The sequence below is a fragment of the Corythoichthys intestinalis genome, chromosome 17 (assembly GCF_030265065.1).
Source record: "Corythoichthys intestinalis isolate RoL2023-P3 chromosome 17, ASM3026506v1, whole genome shotgun sequence".
Lineage (NCBI taxonomy): Eukaryota > Metazoa > Chordata > Actinopteri > Syngnathiformes > Syngnathidae > Corythoichthys > Corythoichthys intestinalis.
This window is the reverse complement of record NC_080411.1, coordinates 22,590,552-22,614,336: the sequence shown is the minus strand read 5'-3', so window position 1 is coordinate 22,614,336 and position 23,785 is coordinate 22,590,552. Positions and strand designations below refer to the sequence as shown.

At 38.5% G+C, this 23,785-nt stretch overlaps 1 protein-coding gene across 4 annotated transcripts in view; it reads left to right on the top strand.

The window, feature by feature from the left end:
• Nucleotides 1-23,785, top strand: part of cntfr (ciliary neurotrophic factor receptor) — a 362,525-nt gene that overhangs the window by 58,935 nt on the left and 279,805 nt on the right. For 2 of the 4 annotated variants that reach the window (XM_057818079.1, XM_057818077.1), the window contains exon 2: nt 5,217-5,257. The gene's annotated coding sequence lies outside the window, so the exon portion shown is untranslated. Of the gene's footprint in view, nt 1-5,213; nt 5,258-23,785 lie in introns of all 4 variants that reach the window. The other 2 variants (XM_057818078.1, XM_057818076.1) reach the window with 1 other exon arrangement.

The window sequence follows — 23,785 nt, the reverse complement described above, 5'->3', positions numbered from 1 at the left end:
TTTAGATGATAAATAATCGATTCAAACAAAGAAAATTGAAAAAAAATGTTTAAAAGGGTAAATGTATGAAAATAAAAATCCCAATTACTCCTTGACGTCTGCGATTTCTGCATCGCGACCCTTGTTATTTTACCATGTTCCACCCATAAAATACCGAAAAAATCCAGCTGTGGCCATTCACATCTGTGTCTTGACATTCAGTTTGACATATGCTATTTGGAGTTTTTGGATCGAAACAAGGTAAGTACGCGATAAAATCTCATTAAAATCATGGCGTCTTTAATTCTGCTCTCGCGTGCTCTCACCTCCAGTTAGGGTTTTGCTGTTTAAAAAAACTTTTTTTTTCAAAATGCCCTCCTGTCCAAAATTTTTCTTCCCCTGGAAAATTGATATTTTGAGCTTTCCATTGATGTATCACACGTGCAAATTGGACAATTTTGAAATTTGGACAAATATGGGGTCTCAGAGCGGAACTTCAAGTCCCCTAAGTGTTTTCCGCCATATATACACACACAAGTCAGGCTTAATTTATTACCATAGACTTACAGGTTTTTTGAACACATGCACTGCCTTTATAAAAGAACATTTTCTGTCACTAGAGCATATCATAAGTGATACTGAATTTGCACTCCAACTGTACATTTCAGCCTTTCTCACCTGTAGTACTTTGTGTACTGTACGTGAAGTTCATTAAAGATTCAGTGCTTAATCCAAAAATAAGTCTGCCTTTCAAGCAATACCTCACACAGGTTACAATAGTTCTGACTACTAAAGAATAAAGATTAGTACGGATTTTGGCACTTCATATAGACGAATGTTGAATGTGTAATTAGCGCTGATCTACTTTAATCCTCTCTTTACTTTGCTTCTATAAATGTAGGTCTTCGTCTTATTCTTTTTTCCCTTGCTGTTATTTTGCAAAATAATATGTTCTCTATGAATAATTTTAGGCCAGCTAACTAATGCTGTCAAGCGTCATACAAGGGACCAAACACAAGCCTCAGGGATTTGCTTTTGCTGATTTACTTGTTTGTTTTATGTTGGCACATTATTTTTGTGCTCTTTGCTTGTATGACCTCTTTATGTCCTGTCATTGGAGGATTGAAGAAGTGCTGAGCTGTAAAAATTAAGAGTCTGAAGGAAGTAAACAAGATGAATATGAATGTGTCGGTGGTGGAATAACATTAATTTTAAGTAGAGATGTAGATAAAGTTTTTGCTTATAAATGTTGATGTTAGAAGCCCCATGGTGTTGCTGCATCTTCCTTCCTGCCACGCTGGCAAGCAAAAATTGAGGTTTTGGAAATCAAACGAGCAGCCAGACCAATTCCTGGCTTTAAATCTCAATGAAAAAAAAAAAACATTCAGCCACATTATATTAGCGGCATCTTATTGTAACTTAAAATCTTTAAATACTCAATTTAAATAGGTTGGGAGAGGTTTATCCTATTGCCGTCAGGTGGCAGTTATTGTAGATCTAAAGCTAAAAAAGATCTAAGTGAATCAATGGGTATAGACCCTACTCACATGACGTCACAACCACACCTCCGCGCCATGTTGTCCATCTACTCGTCATGTTAACGCATTACCGCTTCGTAAATTCCTCCTATTATGGCGTGTTTTTCTGCTCGTTAACATTAATAATCATAATGGTGAAGGCGTGTGTGGCGGTTGGTTGCAGTAGCAGAGAAGATAGACAGAGAGACTTGAAGTTCTACCATATTCCGAGAGACCCGGAGAGGAGAGCGAGATGGACTGCTGCAATTCGACGAGAAAACTGGGCTCCAAACGATTACCACAGATTATGTAGTAGTCATTTTATATCTAGTAAGATGTATTTAATATATATTTAGAGGGTTTTGGGCTAACAACCACAATTAAGATCATTGCGAGGCTAATCGCCGACAACATACAGTTTCAAATTCAAGATGCTTATTTCTTCCATCATTATTACATTTTGAATAATATTTAGCTGGTACCAAGTGAAAGAAGCTGGCCTCGTCTACGGATCATCATTTAAACAGGTGTGTCCAAACCTTTTGCAAAGGGGGCCAGATTTGGTGTGGTAAAAATGCGGGGGGCTACCTTGGCTGATTCACATAGAACAATATATTTAAACAAATTTTAGCAAGCCCTTCTGTGTGTCACATTTACTTTTTTTTTTTTTTTTTTTCATTAATTCATAATTTCAACAATCTCGCCTTTGTGGCGTTCTCTTTCGACACTCGGGCTCTTGCGAAATACTGCTGCTGTGAAATTAAACTAGCTTCAAGTTGCTATAATTTCTCTCTGCGTATTTTCCCTGTAATGTTGTCGTACATGTCAGCGTGTCTTGTTTGGTAATATTATCGCGTCACGTTGAACTCTTTAAAAACAGCGACTGTCTCTTTGCAAATGAGGCAGACACAGTTGTTGCGTGTTTTATTGAAGAAATAGTCCAATATCCACCTATCCTTGAAGCGTCGGCCATCGCAGTCAACTTTTTTTTTTTTTTTATTGATTGTCGCCATTTTAGAAAATTGGAAGTAAAGGGTCACAAGGGGTAATGTTGCTTAGAGTGCTGCTCTTAAAGTTTTTCAAACTTTTGTGAGAATAGGCTGATTTTGTGTGGACAAGATAGTTGTAGATATCAGGGTAGCAGATGTCAGGCAGAGAAGGCGAAGACAGCGGGTCGAAAAATATCGATTTAGGCATCAAATATGGATCTGGCGAATGGATAGACTGAAGCTTTTCCACATAACGCCTTTTATGCAACGCATCCAATGAGTTTACAGCGTCTGAAAGCACCGGGGCTTCCATGAATTGCTCTATAAACTGAACGACTAATTGAAACCATTGAGAATAGGGCTAAACAGAGACAGACAATATGGCGGCCGGATACAGCGACACGTCATTCTGTGACGTTGGTGAGTAGGGTCTATATTTTCTTTCTTTTTTCTTCTATATATAGATTCTCAACTATTTATCATTGTTGTTTTCGTCAACGATAGCGATAACATTGACAAACATATTTTTCATAACGAAATGTGACAAGCTAAAAACGTGTCTTGGGTGACTGCAACATGATGAGACGATTGCCAATTTTCGTCTGACAAGACCAGACCAAGACAAGAATTTGATATAGTTTGTCATATGTTCACAATGCGTGACATTTTCTTATTGTATGTGTAGTTAGTCAGCCTACATCCTCACTGTGTTTGGTTGTGTCTCTCATGTGATGTGCTGTACTCCCTCTCCCAGGCTCCAGGCTTGCTTGTTTTGAAACAAATGCCAATATTTGCTTTCTTATCGTGGCAAGACAGAATATGCAGTGTTGCTTTTGCCTTTGAAGGTCTGTGCTGAGTGATCATCACACACTATATTTTACCTGTAACGTTAGGATAGCATTTTTGTTAGCGTTAGCATTATCTTCAGCGTGGCAAGCGTCCTCTCAAAAGTTTACAGTCTGTGGCGACCAGGTTGGTATAATTAATTAAAAAAAAAAAAAAAAAAGTACTATTTTCCGCCTGAGTGAGTATTGTCACAGGAAGAGGTGCTTTGCTCAGTGGTTTGGACATAACTTGGGAAAGAGTAGATCTGAATTAATCCTATTCAAAAGACCTCTAGTCTTCCAAAGAGCTGATATTCTTTTCTGAAAGTGGAAGAAGTTTGGAGTACTTGGGGAAAAAAAAAAAAAAATCACTGCAAATTCAAAGAGAACTAAGGCTGCAGCTGTCGATTATTTAAGTAGTCGATTAATCGATGAACTAGTTAGTTCGAATAATCGAGTAATCGGATAAGGAACACGAAAAATTAAAATACCTGAGTTGAGCCTTAAACAGTATACAAAATAGATAAATAAGGATCTATGTACAACAAAAAAACAATGGCTAACTTACATAGCAAAAGTCCGCTAGCTTAAAAGCTTAATGCTATAAAACGCTAACGTTTTTTTTTTTTTTTTTTTTTTTTTAAACAATGCTCTTAACAAATGGTTCGGACACATATTCCCACAAAAAAAATAAAAAAACAATAACAAAAAAAACAGCTAAATATACCAATAAACTAAATTACGAATGCCTTTAAAAAAAAACATTAGCTCAAACAAAAACTTGGCTTTTTTTGGTCTTACATGGAGCAGCTGGATTCAGCCATGTGAAACGAGGCAGACTAGAGGGCAGTGTATCCACCCAAATCAATAAAACTAGATGCAAACACTTTCAAAATAAACCATCACAACGCCACTTTCAAATAAACGAATATACGAGGCAGCAAAATTTCATTCAAATCTTTTTTTTTTTTTTTTTTTTTTTTTTTTTTTAATCGAATACTCGAGTTAATTGATTAATCGTTGCTGCACAAAAGAGAACATGCACGTTCCATACAAAAAGGCCAGAGCACATGTTTGAACCCAGAACGTCTTGCTCTGAGGCAGTCATGCTAGCCATAAATCCCCATCGACTCACTGGGAAAATAAATAAATAAATAATTTAAAGCACCAAGACAAACTCTTTGTAGATATGGTTGGGAATTTTGACTTCAACTGCCTGAAAGCATTTTAACTTGTACTGAATTGGATTTTTTCCCCCTCTTAAATCTCAAATGCCCAATTTCAGGGCTCAACCCATCTTATCCTCTTGAAGCTGTTCTGGTAAAACCTATAGGCCATTCTACTGTAATGGAGTTATTTCAGCTTTTATATTCAGCACCGGACTGCTTCATCAGGTTTGTGACGTGGCTCCAGTGACAGCCGTTTTACAGCACGGACAATTTGGGTTGATGTGTGTTGCATGCTAAGTTACCATGAAGTGAGGCCAGTGTGCGTGTGTGCGTGGTAGCAGACAGTGTGAAAAGCATGTAATAGGCTCACCTGTTCCTGGCTGCAGACTGATAGGCAGATGGAGAGAATGAAAGCCAGATGGAAAGCAGGAAGCAAAAAATGAATGCAGAATGAAGACTTCACTAATGCTGGCTGAATTTGCATGTATGTTTTGACCTGTCTGCATATGGCTTTGTTTATAGGTTAAAAATAATGAAGATGTAAAGAATTCGGGAATAAATATATTCATTAAATATTGACAGAAGGTGGCTTATCTTGTCATTTTGGTTGGGGGGGTTGCTTAACAACAATGATGTGGGTAATGTAAGAGTTTGGAAGGCTAAAGCCCCATTTTCCTGTTTCAGGTCTTTTGTAAAGATTGTTTTAAAACAAAATTGACTGTGGTTTCTATTCAGCAGGGTGAAGAAGAGGATTGGGCTCACGTTTCATCTTCTCCAAGGTAATATTTTTATATGCTTAATAATAAGGTTTTTTCATGCCTTAATATACTTTTTTTTTTTTTAAAGCTTAGTGATGAAAAACCATATTTTACACCTGCACTAATAATACTAGTTTATTTAATAGTTAAAAGCATACATTCAAATATGTTGTGTATAGATGTAGCTATGAGCACTATGTGAGATTTTGATCAAGTTTTGAAAGAAATAACTGTAATATGGAGCTTAATTGCTAGCTATGTGCTAGCTCGGAAATGGAAACCTCATTCAGTGCAATGCAGAGTACAAAATACATATGAGCATAACCACCTAACTTTAGTGTTTGACTGCCTAAATTGCAAAAATCCCAACCTCTGCTGGCCTGTTTTTGTGGTGCTCCCTTCCTTCAGGTTAGTCGCCTATCTGTGGTTGTATTTTGTGGCCATGGTGACGTATGTCAGCAGTAGGAAGCTTGTGTGTGCATGTGAGGTGACAGCATTGAAATAATTCAGTGGAGGAGGTTAGCGTTCCTCTATCCAGTAAATATGCACATACACACACCTGTCCAGTAAAGGCCCTGACAGAGTGGACACAGATGTAGCAATATATCCAAATTCCATGCAGTCCAACGCCATACCTTCATAATGACAGCTCAAGACTCTAAGGTTACATACAGAGAAGTCTGGGACCGCCGTAATGCTTTGAACATTATTGCTTAGTCTTTATTCACTTACAGAATATTTCTAACAGATGTTACTCGTTAAGTTTTCTGAAAAGAATACTTTTTATGAATATTATTGTTTGCATTGTTCATTGGAGGATAAAATTGTTGCATATGCAGTCAGCAAATACAATGAATGTATGAATGAATGGATGACTTTGTTGAAGTCGGTTGATATTATATGTCGTTTGCAAAGAACAAGTCTTTCAGTCCTCTAGTGTGTTTTGCTGTAAGACTGATAACTAACTTCGCTGCCACTAATGCAATAGACGTCCAATCTATTTGAACTGCAAGAACTGGAAGTGAGTGATCATATTTCAGTGCCATAGACAGCAATATCCCATCAGATCCATTTTGACTAGGAGAAGCTAGCACCAAATGAATTCTGCCAAATCTCCCAGTCAAGATGGATTGGATGTCTGCAGCAGTCAATGGCACCCAATAAGTTAAAAACAAGGTCACACCTTATTTGGATATGGGTTCGTATGACTGTCATCACACCTGTCATTAAGAAGATTGAATGTTTATGACAGATCTCATTTTGGGCAAATTTGAAAGGAACAGCTTCAGTTGTATTTGAATGGAGGGTGTTCCTAAAACTGTATGTTGATCACGTCACTGATCAAGGGAACCAAAATATTAGAAGCAGCATCCATTCGTGTACAACTGAAGTTGTTCCTGTCAACTTTGCATCTAAAGTGACATAATGACATCTGCCATAAACATTCATTCATGTTTCTGAAAGTTGACATATCATTATATTGTATATAGTAGCAGTCTTATGTACCCACATTCAGATAAAGTGTTCACATAAAACGCGATCCTTTACAAAAAGGACATTTACCTAATATTCATGGGTATAAGTATTATGCTAATGGTAATCACTGGTGAAACCTGCAATGAAAATATGGATAAAAGCTGAACCTAATGAGTAGTGAAGTTACTGACATTTTAGTCAATGACCTTTCAAAGACAATGTGACAAGGAAATAATCATTGGGTAAAATATCCATCCATCCATCCATCCATGCATCCAAGATAATGAAGTGCTTGTTCAGTCCCAAAATCAAATGCTGCCAGAAAGATTTTTTCTGACAATTGCATAGCATCTGATTAATTTTGTTTGAAAAATGTAGCTACTGTTTCCACATGCAAGGATTACCTGTAGTTTTTTTTTTTTTTTTTTTACCCCTAACACTTAATTGACTTCCATCCATCATCTCTGCTGCCCATCTTTACAATGGTCATAGCTGGATATGGAAAAAAAAAAATAATTCAAATGTGTATTAAATAATCCACGATGTTGTTCTAAGTAAGAAAAACACAAGTGCCCATGTAAATACATAAATTGGGGAGCGCGAGCAAGCAACTGGAGGTAGTTGCTGTGGAACCACAATAGCAGGCCCTGTTGATTGTGTCAGAAAATGGCAGGGACCAATTTTAGAACAAACCAGCTTTGCTCATTACAGTATGTGCGGGTGTTTTGAGTTTTAAATGGCAACAACAAGGAGATGGTGTCGATTAAGTTACAAATCCGTTGTTTTTCTTTTCCTTTTTAACCAGGTTTAACTGTTTTTCTCGCAAATAGACTATCATCTGTTATCCGTTCCCCATTACAAAATAGATTGACTTTACTTGTTTGAATCTTAGTTGTCCTTTAAACTTTTGTCTCAACATTTTGGGCACTGCTGTAGCATTAGTTTATCGGCAGTGTGGAAAAGTAAGTGAACAGTAATTTTTTCACAGCTGCAAAGTGAAAGAGTCACATTTTTTGTTGCTTTTTATTCATATTTAAACATTATATTGGTCAAAGGTTTCATCTACACATTTATTTTGATGGAGCCTAGCCTTTTTTTAAAGGTCATACTTGTAAATTCACAGATCAGATATAAAGGTAGTATCTTTGGGAATATTGTTAAAGCTATGCATACAAAAAGAAAAAAAAAAACCTTACAATGCTATGCTCAACTTCATATCAAAGAAGGGAAAGCCTGACATTTAAAGTCCACTTGTGTGGTACAGGGTAATCTGACTAGCTGAAAGGGCATTTTCCAGCAAAATGTTTTACATATAACACAGCATATCAACTGTACAAGACTGTACATCTTGCCTATGCGTGTCTGCGTGTGTGGTCGCAAGTAATTTGAGAGGGTGTGTTTTGATCCCCCTCAGTGTCGCCGCCCTGTCGCCCTAATCGTCCTTACACACGTCAGTCTGTATCTCGTTCTCAATACACAAACACAGAAAGACTACTGTGGCATGAAAAAGTTTTGGGAGCATTTCACTGTCCGACTTAGAATGTATGTACTGTATGTCTAATTATTTTGAAGGAACTTTTGCATATAACCCACACATGTAAAAGCTTCTATTTTAGTTTGGGCAGGCAGTTTATTGTTATTAGTTTTTAATGTGACCTAATTAATTAAATCTTATCCTTAAAATGTTTGACTTTTATTTGTTTTCTGCAGTGTTGCTCCATCAAGGCTGATTGGGTAGCATGTTTCCTCAGTTGCAGTTTGGCGCTTGCATGTTCTTCCATTGCCTGCATGCAAATTCCACACAGGATGGCCAAAAACCGGGGTTGAACCCCAAATTTCAGAATTGTTAGATGGATATGCCAATCAGTCAACTACTGATCCACTCATTCATATTTTCTGTAATATAAATTTTGAATATCGTACAAAATAAATACTGGATTGGATGTCCAATAACAGTAATTTTAACTTTGTGCTCTTGACAAATAGGGGCATGCCATGTTCCAGTGTCGCTATTAGTTTCAGTGACGGCAACCTCTGACCTATGAGCTGTTGAAATGGCGTGATAAGACAAGGCAATTCATGCAAGACGAGTGACGATCCGAGGACGCAGACCAGCACGAGCTTACTCTTGTTCTCTCTCAGATGAACCCCAGTGTGTTGACAGTGAACATGTAGCCTGTGCACACTGACAAGGCCAAATTAAGATCCACACCAGTCACCGTCGCCCCAGCCGAGAATTGCTGACGAGGGAGTCGTAAAACAATGAATTGTATTAACCCAGCTGCATCCTCACTTTGATGACCTAGCACGAACGTGGAACCTCTAAATGCCCCTGAGCTTGACTCAGAATCCAACTAAAATTTAACCTGACAAAATTTAACTGAAATTCACCTGCTAAAATGTTATTTCTTGAATTACATATGCAATCAGGTGTTATTTCTAAACTGTACCACACTTGGGCAAAATTCCTTTATATCGCGAGTGCCTTGCTTTGTTGACCATACACATAAAGTATGAAGTGTAATCGTTCACACATTATATTATGCATATATAAACTGACAACAAGTTATACTAGTATACTGTAAATATGATGACAGTTTGCCCATTGGATATACAAGTGCTGGTCAGAAAATTACATCATCATTAAAAAGTTAAATTATTTCGGTAATTGCATGCAAAAGGTGAAACCTTTATATTATATTCATGGATTGCACACAGATTAAATGTTTTTTTGTTGTTGTAATTTTTATACTTATAAGTGACAACCAATGAACAACAAATTCAGTATCTCAAAAAAATAAAATGTAATTACTTAAATCACTTAATTTTTTAGAGGGCTATAGAAATATATTTGATTGATTGATTGACTGATTGAATAGTATGAACATGAAAAGTATGAGAATGTCCAACACTCAGTTCTTGGTCTGGGCTCCTTTTGCTCAATTGCTGCATTAATGAGCGTGGCATTGAGTCGATCAGTCTATGGCACTGCTCAGATGTAATGAGAGCCAAGGTTGCTTTGATATTCGCCTTCAGCTCCTCTACACACCGTATTGGCCCGAATATAAGACGGCCCTGATTATAAGATGCCCCCTTGTTTTTCAACTCGTTTGAAAAAAGACTTTTTGAGAGCCAAATTAATTTTCATACAGAAAAGAATTACAGTACATCCGAAACAAATGATTATAACAATATATTTGAGAGAAAAAACATGTTATTTTGCCTCATTCAAATCTTAATATCTGAACATTTAAATATGTCAACTAAAGTGCAATCAGATTCGTAAATGAATGACTTCTGGTTTTTGAAATATAAATAAACCAATCTATTGTGATAAAACAACAAAATTGCAATAACTGCATTAACCATCAAAGTGAAGTCTAACTGTAACTGTAGTGTTGAAAGAAATCTGAATAAGGAAAAACATTGCAATAAAATAATGCAAACTTGTTAAACTAAAAGAAAAGTAGCTGAGATCTGTCATGACAGAACATCGCTTCAATGATATCTGGCGCCATCTAGCGTCATGAATGGGGAGAGTAGCTGAGATCTGTCGTCTTCATCTTATATTCGGGCCAATACGGTAGTTGGGTCTAGCGTATTGCATCTTCCTCTTCACAATGCCACATAAATTTTCTATGGGGTTAAGGTCAGGTGGGTTTGCTGGCTAACCAAGGACAGGAATACCATGGTCCTTAAACCAGGTACTGGTGGCTTTGGAACTGTGTGCATGTCCCATGTTCTGTAGGTAAGTGAAATCTGCATCTTTATAAAGTTGGTCAGCAGCAGGACGCATTAAGTGCTCTCACATTTCCTGGTAGACGGCTGTGTTGACCCTGGACCTCAGAAAACAGAGTGGGCCAACACCGTACTACATACATAATATTAAGCCTGAGTTATGCTTGCTTCTGCAGCAAACCTACGCGGTCAAGGTAGACCCAATTTACGACCCTCCGCCGTAGCCTGACGTGCAGCTCTGCAAAATTCTGACTACGCATCGCGTCAACGGGTGGTGATGTGACGCAAATGGACTGTGATTGGTCCACTCAGACTGTTGTTTCCGGTTCAGTGTGAAATCACCGCCATTTACAAACATTCTTGCACTAATAACGACCTCCGCAACAGTCTTCTGCGTCGCCTCAATGCGCCTCAACATTTTTAATGATCAACATTTGTTGTTCAATGTTGATGAACTGAAGATCCACATTCAAGTGTTCCATCTCCGTTGGCATTGTTGTGTAACCGGAATAAAATCAAAGGAAGTCGACAAGAGTCCCCCAAAACCGTACAAACACAACGCCTCACCCCTCTAGTGGCTTGGCGGTGAATTACAGAGCAACGCGTTCCCTTGTCGCAGAACTACCAAATGATCATTGACCCCGTAATCGTTACGCCGTCACTGCAACGGAGAAGCATAACTCAGGCTTTAGTTTGGCACCAGGTGTCTACAATATTCAATCTTTTCCAAACATTCAAATTTTCTGAAATACTGAATTTGGTGTTTTCATATATGGCAGAAAACACTCAGATGACTTGAAGTTCCGCTCTGAGACCCCCAATTTGGCCAAATTTCAAAATTGTCCGATATGCATGTGTGATACATCATTGGAAAGCTTAAAATCTCAATTTTTTTAAAAATTTTGAACAGGAGGTGCATTCAAAAAAAAAAAAATGTTTTTTAAACAGCAAAACCCTATCTGGAGGTGAGAACACACGAGAGCAGAATTACAGACACCATGACTTTAACGAGATATTATCGCGTTCTCACCTTGTTTCGATCCAAAAACTCCATGAAGCATGTATCACTGAGTGTCAAGACACAGCTGTGAATGGCCACAGCTTGATATTTTGGGGGATTTTATGAGTGAAACATGGTAAAGGATCGCGATGCAGAAATCGCAGACATCAAGGAGTAATTGAGATTTTGTTTTTTATGTATTTACCCTTATAAACGTTTTTTTCAGTGTTTCTTTGTTTGGTTAGATTATTTATCACCTAACATATCGGAGAAAATGCGACTAACAAAAAATACAATTAAGCGATAGTTATTAGGTAGATATCCGTGACTTTTTTACAGACACCATTTTTTTCATTGTGACATAATTTGTTTAAACGTTTAAAATATGCGAGTGAATAATTTTTAAAGTTTTTTTTTTTTTTAAACAAAATATTAGACATCAATTAATGATTCTAACCTAAAAATGATTGACATTTTGAATAATAAATATAATTAATTACCTTCGTTTTATGGCTGGGTTGGAACAAAAGCGGTTGCGCGACATCTGTAAACGTAGGTTTTCAGGGTAAAATGGACAAATTGAAAATAGTTCGGTGGCTTCATGCGCCATGAATCTGCTATGGCAGCATATAGACATTGTTCTACCAAACACAACAGTTGTTTTGGCTTAAAATACAGCAGTTTATTTTAAAGAGGAGTGCAAGAGCAGAAACTGCTTTTTCAGTCTTGTCTGTGTTTTCTGCCATGTGCAATTACTGAAATAGTTCAACTTCCTGATGATATCTAATTTACATGCCAGCACATGTATATTTTTTATGTTTTCTATGTAAGAGAGAGAGAAATAAATAAAACATATCTGAACAAATAGGGCAAGGAATTGAAGGTAACAATATTGACTTGCCATGTTGACAAGGGAGGTGTACCTTGCCAGACCCCGTTTCTGGTAAGATGCTGTGACAAGCTGTTTGCTATTCCACACCCACGATAGCATTGCTGGGGTCACATTGACAAATTCAGTCTGGGGAAACCTGAGACTATCTTTCCAACAAACATTGGTTGTGCTTGCATGTGTGTATTCATTGATAGGGATTAGTAAAGTTCTGTGAGTTTGCCTCACTGGGCTGGCCCTGGTTGCTGTTGGAGGTCAATGTGCATGCGTTTTAATGTCAATGTGTGTGTGTGTGTGTGTGTGTGTGTGTGTGTGTGTGTGTGTGTGTGTGTGTGTGTGTGCGTTTGCGAGTGTGTCTGTTTGCAAGGCTGGTAGGAATAAAGCCGAGATTGAAATGACAAAAGAGAAGAATTTAAATGAGAGCAAAAAGAGGTTTGGGATACGTTTGCTTGGAGGATGGAAGAGGCTTTGTGCCATTGTTATTCTTCTTCTTTGTCATTCTGCCGACCCTTATCTCTCTATTACAAATCCATCTCCTATTCTTGGCTCCAACTTTACTCACCAAATGTCCATTCCTCGTGAATATATCACATTAATAATCTCTTGTATTGTTTTGTCGTTTAAAATTTTTTTTTTTTTAAATCCTGATGCAAAATACCTGTACCTAAACATTGTAAATCCAAACAATTCCTGCATATTGCAGGCATATGAATATTTAATGCTGAAAAAAATAAAAATAAAAAAAGCTAGTACTATGAATATAGTTTAGCGGGAATATACAGGTACAGTGGTACCTCTACATACGAAGTTAATCCGTTCCAGGACCTTGTTTGTAAGTCGAAATGGTCGTATGTCGAGCAGGATTTTCCCATAGGAATACATTATAATTCCATTAATTCGTTCCACAGCTCAAAAACCTTCACTAAATCCTTAAAAAATACTGCTGGTAGTATTACAAATGTCAATTACACATAGCAAAACAAATAAATTATAAATCAAAATCGGAATAATAATAATAATAATAATAATAATACTAATAATAATAATAATTCCTGTATTAATGTAACGAATCGGGTTCTAATGTGGCGGACGTTTTTTGCTGACCCTGAACGCACCGCGGGGCTGACTGCCAGAGACAGACCGGTGAGCTTGAGTTTCACTTTCACTTTGAATGTTTTCTTGAGAACATCTCAATTGCGGCAGACAGAAGGTGTTTTTGTTTTGAATAAGTTGTGAAATAAATGATAAAAACGGAGATGTTACCACAATAAGAATTGTCAGCTTAATTTATAAAGACTGGCGAACGATGGTCGGAGGAGGACCGTGGAGATGTACTGTTGAGCCATTTCACGGATGCCCACCCTACGCTCATATTTTTCTGTCATTTGCATCTTCATTTAGAAGGTAAGCGTCAACTTTTTCCTTGTTTCACCACCTGTACCAACCTTTTCTGAAACCAGTGTTGATTTGTCACACAAGAAAATCCGCCGTGCATTCGTCTGCGGTGCTGCCATTGTCGTCGTATTTCGAGCATGTCGTCGGATGTAGAAACAAATGGCGAGTCAAATTTTACGTCGGCTGTCGAAAAGTTCGTGTGTCGAAGCGATCGTATGTAGAGGTACCACTGTATTAGGCTTGACTGGCATATATTATTGTGAAACTGTTCTAAAATATAGACTGTATTATGACATGCATCAGTGATTACTGAAGCCCTGCTGCACTTTAAGTGGGGAATTGTGAACTGTTACATTCATGCATGAGTTTACAATAGGTTAAAACATCAGTATTTTCATTTTCCACCTATCTATAGTGAAATTTCTGGATTATGGTTCATAGTAGTGCTATGCTTAAACTCTGACACTGTAATGCCTAAATGCGGAAGAAAATAAGGGCATAGACACCACTTGATGTACTTATTGCAAACTAAGTATTTGCAGCTTTAAAATGGTTATTTTTCTCATCAGGCTTTCTACATCCAACAAGTTGCAGAGGAGTGTCAAGCAAGACAGCCTCACAAAACCCAGTCTTTAGAAACTCTAGGTAGATCTCAACACCCCTTAAGGCCTTTCCAGGAGCCTTTTAATGATCTTAACCTTGACATTACAAGAGGCTGGCCAAGAGTGCTCAGACTCCACTTCCTCATTGAAAAGAATGCCTTTGAATGAGGGTTTTCTCTTTCCACTGACTCACATTATTCGGAGACGAGGTCAGGAGCGCCCTAACCTACTATACACAGAGTGCGGTGCACCGCTTCCCCCTCCAGAGCTGCTAGATGGTCGACCACAATTTCCTCAAAACTATAACTCATTCCCCACGGACTCACCAAACTCTTCCCACGACTGTATTTTTACCTCAATGACCTTCAAAGCTTATTCCACTTGGCCTTTTTGGACTTACTCCTTGAACCTAAAGGCACTCCCTCACCGTAGGTGATAACGATTTAGTGGATTACCATCACGATAGACATTAACGACTTTCAAGCCACTGTTTAAGTGGACTGTCTTATTAATAAAGGCACAGATCATGACTTACCGGGTGTCAAAAGCCCCTTCGGGGCCAAAGTTCTGCCAGAGATGGCAGTCGAAACACCTTCTGACAAGGGACACAATCCGGGCAGACCTTCACATTACGTTTGGAACTAGTAAACTGTGCGTGATTGTGATTCTGACAGTATCTAGCGTAAAACCTTGCAAACTCAGACATAAGCTGAGGCTCTTACCCTACCAGATGGACCACACAAAATCTTTCCACCGTGGTTATGGGTCGGCTTAATTAGCTTTTTTTCCCAATATTTTAGTGTGTCACTTCATATGTTTTCCTGTTGTCTTTCTTCGTGACCACACCCTCAGCTCCACCTGCCGTATTTGGTTAGCTGTATAAATGGTTATTTAGAGGTATAGTGGGGCAAATAAGTATTTATTCAACCACTAATTGTGCAAATTCTCCCACTTGAAAATATTAGAGAGGCCTGTAATTGTCAACATGGGTAAACCTCAACCATTAGAGACAGAATGTGGAAGAAAAAAAAAAAGAGAAAATCACATTGTTTGATTTTTAAAGAATTTATCTGCAAATCATGGTGAAAAATAAGTATTTGATCAACACCAAACGTTCATCTCAATACTTTGTTATGCACCCTTTGTTTGGCAATAACGGAGGCCAAACATTTTCTGTAACTCTTCACAAGCTTTTCACACACTGTTGCTGGTATTTTGGACCATTCCTCAATGCAGAGCTCCTCTAGAGCAGTGATGTTTTGGGGCTGTCGTTGGGCAACACGGACTTTCAACTCCCTCCACAGATTTTCTATGGGGTTGAGATCTGGAGACTGGTTAGGCCACTCCAGGACCTTGAAATGCTTCTTACGAAGCCACTCCTTTCTTGCCCTGGCTGTGTGTTTGGGATCATTGTTATGCTGAAAGACCCAGCCACGTCTAATATTCAATGCCCTTGCTGATGGAGATTTTCACTCAAAATCTCTCGATCCATGGCCCCATTCATTCTTTCCTTTACACAGATCAGTCGTCCTGGTCCCTTTGTAGAAAAACAGCCCCAAAGCATGATGTTTCCACCTCTATGCTTCACAGTGGGTACGGTGTTCTTCGGATGCAATTCAGTATTCTTTCTCCTCCAAACACAAGAACCTGTGTTTCTACCAAAAAGGTTTATTTTGGTTTCATCTGACCATAACACATTCTCCCAGTCCTCTTCTGGATCATCCAAATGCCCTCTAGTGAACCGCAGACGGGCCTGGAGGTGTACTTTCTTCAGCAGGGGGACACGTCTGGCAGTGCAGGATATGAGTCCCAGGCGCCACATTATGTTACTGATAGTAGCCTTTGTTACTGTGGACCCAGCTCTCTGAGGGTCATTCACTAGGTCCCCCCGTGTGGTTCTGGGATTTTTACTCACCGTTCTTGCTATTATTTTGATGCCACGGGGTGAGATCTTGCATCGAGCCCCAGATTGAGGGAGATTATCAGTGGTCTTGTATGTCTTCCATTTTCTAATAATTGCTCCCACAGTTGATTTCTTTACACCAAGCGTTCTATCTATTGCCGATTCAGTCTTCCCAGCCTGGTGCAGGTCTACAATTTTGTCTCTGGTGTCCTTCGACAGCTCTTTGGTCTTGGCCATAGTGGAGTTTGGATCGTGATTGACTGAGATTGTGGACAGGTGTCTTTTATACCGATAATGAGTTAAGACAGGTGCCATTAATACAGGTAACGAGTGGAGCCTCGTTAGACCTCATTAGAAGACGTAAGACCTCTCTGACAACCAGAAATCTTGCTTGTTTGTAGGTGACCAAATACTTATATTCCACTCTAATTTGGAAATAAATTATTTAAAAATCAAACAATGTGATTATCTGTTTTTTTTCTCCACATTCTGTCTCTCATGGTTGAGGTTTACCCATGTTGACAATTACAGGCCTCTCTAATCTTTTCAAGTAGGAGAACTTGCACAATTGGTGGTTGACTAAATCCTGATTTGCCCCACTGTATGTCTCTATTGAAAAAGACTCATTGAATCCTACCACTCGCTCTCACACAATCCTTTCCTCTGTTACTTTCTCTCTAATAAAAACATACACATTCAAATGCAAACGCACTCGAAGCATCTCTGCCACTGCCCCACCCTTGCTTGGTAACGGCTCTAATTGCAATCAATTAGGAAACTTCAGAAGGCTGAAATAGGAGCTGTGACAAGGGGCATCCGCTGAGCTGGCAGAGTGAGGGAGAGAGAGAGAGAGAGAGACAAGGGGGAGAGAGAGAGATGAGGGGGTGGGGGTTATGTGTTGGTGCTGGGATGAGCTAATGGTAATAATGTGATTGATGTGGCCACAGCAGCTGAAAGTCACATCATTTTTCACACCAGGTATTGATCGGTGACAACCCCCTCCTTTTAGCTCCAAGGCTGAGCAGATAGGGAATGGTACTCATGCAGCAACATTTAGGGGGTTGGAGTACACCCAACGGAAATGTATTCAGTCATTCTAGTGAAGGATGCTAGTAATTATGTAAAAGAAATGTTGAGGGTACCAGTTGGAACAAGAGGCATTGATAGAAGGGAAGCAATCATTGTGTTCAGTGAGCAGCGATTTTGACTTAATACTTATCAACATGTGCAAAGCACAATGTATGACAGCAGTTTGTGAGTAGTCTTATTATAGAATTGACAATGTTTTGCCATAAAACTTGCACCCTGCATCAAAAATGCTCAGGATTTCGCTAAATAACCAACAAAGAGAAAAGTGGAGTCAATAGTCCAAAATGTATTGGGGTGAATCCAGGAAAATGTCAAAATTATCAATATCAACTCAAATCACGGTTAATATCATGACTGTAAAAAGCATTCAATAGTCACTACGAATGGCTAAGGATGAGCCTGATCTTCGAACATTCAAACACTCTAGCATGCATTTTTGTTTTCAAAGGACAACAGTGAGTTTCTCGAATAATGTTAGGGTCAATGACAGGGGCGTTACCGGGGGGCGGGGGGGGCAGTGCCCACCCACGGACACGCTCTGCCCACCCAAAGAAAACTGGATGTCGTACGAATGGCAGTCTGGGCTCCGCGTATGGTATCCCGTTCATATAGTACTGATGTGTTCTGAGTTTTAACCTTTGTGTTGTTACCTCCTCTTTCACCTTAAAAAAAAAAAAAAAGAAATGAAATGTTGGTTTTGTTCCTAGGGGGCGCTACACACATTTACGCATATTTAGATTAAATTTTTTTTTTTTTAAATTTATTTTTCATTTCATCGAAGTTTTCACCAGTGTTCACCTGGCTGTTGAGTTTGGTGAGTTTTGAAGCATTCTGAGGAGGTCAAAGTAGGGCTCAAAGCCTCGGCGGGACAAAGAATAACTGCTTAGGGGCGCCACATAGTGTATTTGGAATTTGTCTTTACACGGTATCAAAGATTGCACCTGTCTTGACCTGCCTGCTGATTTTGGTGCATTTTGAAGCATTGTAAGGGGGTCAAATTTAGCTCAAAGGGGCTGCGGAACAAAGAATAACTGTAATAATAATTATAATAGTTAATAATAAAACCGAGGAACCACAATAGGTTACATAAAAAAAAAAAAAGATTGTCACCTGCATGTCCATACTGTCCAGTTATGGATGTGTACTAAGTCAAATAAAATCAAATCAACTTTTATTTGTTTAGACCAAATCACAACAACAGTTATCTCAAGGAGAAAACAAAACATGTTTTAAAGTGCAGTAGCCCCACGCTGGATTTCGACCTACTTGAGCATTGTAGCTTTTTTTTTTTTTTCCCCTCCCAAGGTAAGACTAATGCCCACCCACACCTGGCATCCTGGTAACACCACTGGTCAATGATATTCCTTAATTAAGGGCAGTCTTTAAAGAAAAATATATGTAATATTACTTGTTGCAAAAGGCGTACAGAGTTAATCCTATGAAGTTAGTGATGTTCTGTTTGGCTAAAGAGCTGTGACTTTTGCTTTAAAGTATCAGGCTAACTGGAAAAAAAAATAAAAACATTCTTTACAATCGAATATAAAACACTAAAAAACAAATGCTATCCATTTGCCTTGTACATTAAAAATATGGTATTCTGAGCTTTAAGAACTTTATTTTACAACTGTACGTAAGTCTTTTGTAAAGATTTACCAGTCACAAATCATTCACGAATTAGCATGGCTCCTGGTGGATGAGATTATATCTCAACTAGTTTCAAGGTAAAACTAATTAATACAGTCATGCTTATAGGTGGTAAATTACTTTAAATAGCCATTCAATGTAATTATTGTAGATAGCATGACATAGATTCTCAAAGTCTCACTTCCCTGCAGGAAACCTCGCTGTGTTTTCATAGCATGCAACTATACAGTCTACTGTAATAGAGTGGCGAGCAGCTGATCAAACATCATCCTGACCTTTCCTATTTCTGTATTTCAATTTGTTTGCATATATTGAACTGATTAGCCTCAAGACACAATCTTACAGACAGCTACCTTCAATAGTCTTTTGTAAAGTTACAAGGAACTTTTTCTAATAAGTGCTGAGTATTTCTTCTCCTAAGGGAAAGTTATAAATAATATCATTATTTGGAAATGATCCTTAGTAACAGTGTTCTTTACATCTTCATTTGGTTTGTTGCCATCACTGAGTTTCCAAAATCTTTTGATGTAAAGTTTGAAAGTTAATTACATGATCATTTTTTGATGAGTAGCCAAGGCTTTAAGTGTTTTAAAGACATGTTGTGTAGTCTATGGTCTCATGTTTATCTGTCTTTGCCTCAGGGCCTACAAACCTTTTTATCTTGTCACCCTAATGCATGCATGTGTTTCTGTGTGTGCGTGCATGCTTGCGTGTGTGTGTGACAAAGGCAAACGAGTGCGAGAGAGAGAGAGTGTGAGATAGCAGGATAGGGAGATGGGACGATCAATACTGAGACGTCAGGAGGTCTGCTTCTCCCAGAGAGAGAGGGAACAGGACACCCATCAGTGAGTGGAGGAGAAAGCAATCGGGGGGAGACAGTGAGGAAAATAAGTCAGGAGGAGAGAGGTGTGGGGGTTTGGACATAAATGAGGTAGAGTGGGTCACATGGGGGCTTACTTGTGTACAGTGGGAGAGCATCAAGGAAGAATTATGGTGAAGTATCCATCCATTCATTCATTTGTTGTACCATGTATCCTCACTAGGGTTTCGGGTGTGCTGGGGAATATCCCAGCTGAATTTAAGCAAAGAGGCATGGTATAGCCTGAGCTGGTTAGAGAGATGTAAGAATGAAAGAAGAAAACAACATCGAATGAAGAGAATGGAAATAAACACTTTATCAATAATAAAAATATACTAGTGCTGTCAAATTTATCGCGTAAACAGGCGGTAATTAATTTTTTTAATTAATCAAGTTAAAATATTTTGACACATTTAACGAATGCGCGGAATGACCCGCTCATGCATTGCCTCAAACAGATTACAATGACGCCGTTTTTTGCACATTGAGAGCTAAGAGGCAGAGAAAGGCGAGTGGACACAGGCATTCATTGGACCGCACCGTTTATTGGCATAAGCTTCGGCAACTCCTTCACAACAAATATAAGTATCATTTAGTGAAAGCACAAAAAAATAATATTCCTATCTCTCAAAAAAATAATAATGTTCACGAAAAGAAAAGAGAACTGGCATTCCCAATCAAAATAGCTATGCAAAATACACATCAAACTGACTCAGACTTTGGTCAAACTCAATTCAAACATTTCGTTTAGCTCAACAAATACACTAGATGACAATATTTAGTCACAATATACAAACTATCAGAGGTTTCGTATGTTGTGAAGCCAGCACTCAAATGACCTTGAAGTACAATGGATGGGAACTTCGGCGTCAGTCGAGGGACAAAACACACTCGTTGGCTTGATTTCTAAGTAATTTAAAACTCGCCATTGACACTTTGTGGTGTATTTCAACCACCACCTTACGTAGTTAAAGACAGGGAGCCCATGTGACGTCACCGCTCTTTGATTGAAAATTTTAAAAATCTAAAATTTTATCAAAACGAAAACATTAGGAGGGGTTTTAATAAAAAATTACTATAACTTGTACTAATATTTATTTTTTAAGAACTACACGTCTTTCTATCCGTGGATCCCTTTAACAGAAAGAATTTTAATAATCTTAATGCCATTTTGTGGATTTATTGTTATAATAAACAAATACAGTACTTATGTACAGTATGTTTAATGTATATATCCGTCTTGTGTCTTACCTTTCCATTCCAACAATAATTTACAGAAAAATATGGCATATTTTAGAGATGGTCACGATTAATTATTTTTAAGCTGTGATTAACTCGATTAAAAATTTTAATCATTTGACACCCCTAATATAAACCGTATTGTTTTTTAAAAGCATTGGACTGTTTTGTCTTGAACTAATGTGTTATAACAGATATATCAGTTGGATAAATAGTAATATATTTGTGGTGCGACTGTAATTGAAAACACAATAGTTTTTAACAAACCATAAACTTGGCTCTCTGTCCATGTTGTTCTACGCCAATCCCCATGTCGCCCTGAACAGGAGAAGGAGTTTGCCCCTTTCAAGCCCAAACCACTAAATAATTGTCAGCAAATTAAATATCTTTAAACCTGGAACCTTTAATGGTCCCCCAGAACAAACCAACTAAAACATTTCAAATATTAGATTTCATAAATGTATATACTGTATGTATATTGCATGATACATCAGCTTTTTCAGGGGAAAAACTTTCACATTGCTCACACTTAATGTAGCATATATAGTACGTACTATGTATGGCCATATAGGGGTAATTAATTAATACACTGTTGTAATAAATAAACAAATACTTGTAGTACACAATTGAGCGTGGCTGGCATAGGCCAATTTCTGGCCATAAAAATAGTTGTCTAAATATGACTTTAAACAGGTTTAAATGCACAAAATAAGCAGGCAAACAAAATAGCATCAGATCAAAATCCTTAGGGTGGCTTTACACTACGTGCTATCAGGCTAGTTTACAACTCATCTGAGAATAGGGTTGGGTGCGTTTAGGTCGAAGAGGATTCACTTCTAGTGTAAGTGTTCAAAGATATCATCGGAATCCTGCTGATTCGCTCGCAGAGAAGATGGGGAAGTTCAGGGCCGCCCCGATCACTTTTTCAAGTGTTTTATATTTATCTGGATTGGGCAACATTTGTGCGCCCAAAGCAGGACTGCAGGAGGCTGGGAGAAAGACAACATTTAAATGCAAGGGATGGAGACTGCTGACAGTTGTATGTACTTGCAGGTAGTGATTTCACACCACCAAAGAAAGTAGTTCAGAGCATTCAGCTTAATATCAAATGCCTTATTGCTATTTTACAGTATGGTGATTGCACAACACTATCAGTTGTCCACACGAGCCGGTGGCACATTTGATTGGTTTTGGAGATCGTGAGTGGCTGTACCATTCACCTCCATGTAAAGTGCTGGACAGCAATTATTATTATTATTTTTTTTTAATGCCCTCACAAGAGGACAAGATGGAATGAAGTCAACAATGCTCTTCACTCGCTTCAGTGACCGTGCAGCAATTCAATAAAAAACACAGACATTACATGTTGCTGTTAGGTCGTCCTCAACTCAAGCTAGCTTGTCTCCCGCTTGACTGCCCTTTCTGTTTGTCTTGCACTTCCATCACTCTCCTTTGGTCTGATTAAGTCTAGATGGACTCCTGTAGTGTGTGTACCATGGCTATTTTGTGCATGTTTTGAATATACAGTGGGGAGAACAACTATTTGATACACTGCCAATGGGTTTTCCCATTGACTGTGTATCAAATACTTGTTCTCCCCACTGTACTTCATTATGAAAATGATAATCAAATGATTTTCATCATTTTCATTCAGTGTCATGCTACCAGATTTCAACGTCCAGATTTTCTTGAAGTGTAAGGCCACTCTTAAGCCCCTTTCACACATACTTAAACACTGTTAAAATCTTGGGATTTAAAAGGGTAGCCCTTATGTGTGAAAGCAATTTCCTGGGTCAACCTACACGGAGATGACATGGACATTTATCGAGTCCCGCCTCACTATAATGTCCGGGACTTTCCCGGGAAGGGGTATGTGTGAAAGCAGGCGTATATCATGGCGGGTCGATTGACATTTCCCCTTTTCTTTGCAATAAGACGAAAAGCGGTAAACAAACACTGCAATCATCAACATGGCAAACTGGAAAGAGCAAAATTAAACTGAAAACATACCGAAATTAAATTGCTACTAGATCATAGAGCTGAGGAAGAGAGTCCATTGTCCATCTTTGAAAAAATATACCGATATTAAATTGCTACTAGATCGTAGAGCTGAGGAAGAGAGTCCATTGTCCATCTTTGAAAATGTGTGGTTTATTTTTTTGTTGACGGCGACCAAAAATGACGTAATGTCCGGGTTATAAAATCGCGTCAGCTGCCTACCCCGCACAGAGAGCAGAGTCGACAACACGGGACTAGTCAATGAAAGTGCCCAACCTGCGTTATTCCTGGGATATCCTTCCATGTGTGAAAGCAATGACGATGGTAAATCCCACATCACCTTACATGGGAATTTACCGGGATATAAATTCTGTTTCACGAACCTTGAACCAATCCCAGACAACACCCCAGGCTGGTCGCCAGCCAATCTTAAGGTAGACAGAGACAGACAATCACTGAACCAACACTGCCTGGAGTAAAGTCAGCCAAATTTATCACTGACTAAACCATCACTGACACAGTGACTCATACAGAAGCTGCAGAACTATAAATAACGCTATATCAATTATCAATTCAAGTTTACATGTGTAGTGTGTTCACAACAGCTGTAATTTTTAACAAAGTGCTTTGTAGAACACATGACCATAACCAATGACATTTTACTAGCCATTCCTACATTTTCATTGCTTTTTGAAGTCACCTTTCGCCAAAGAATAG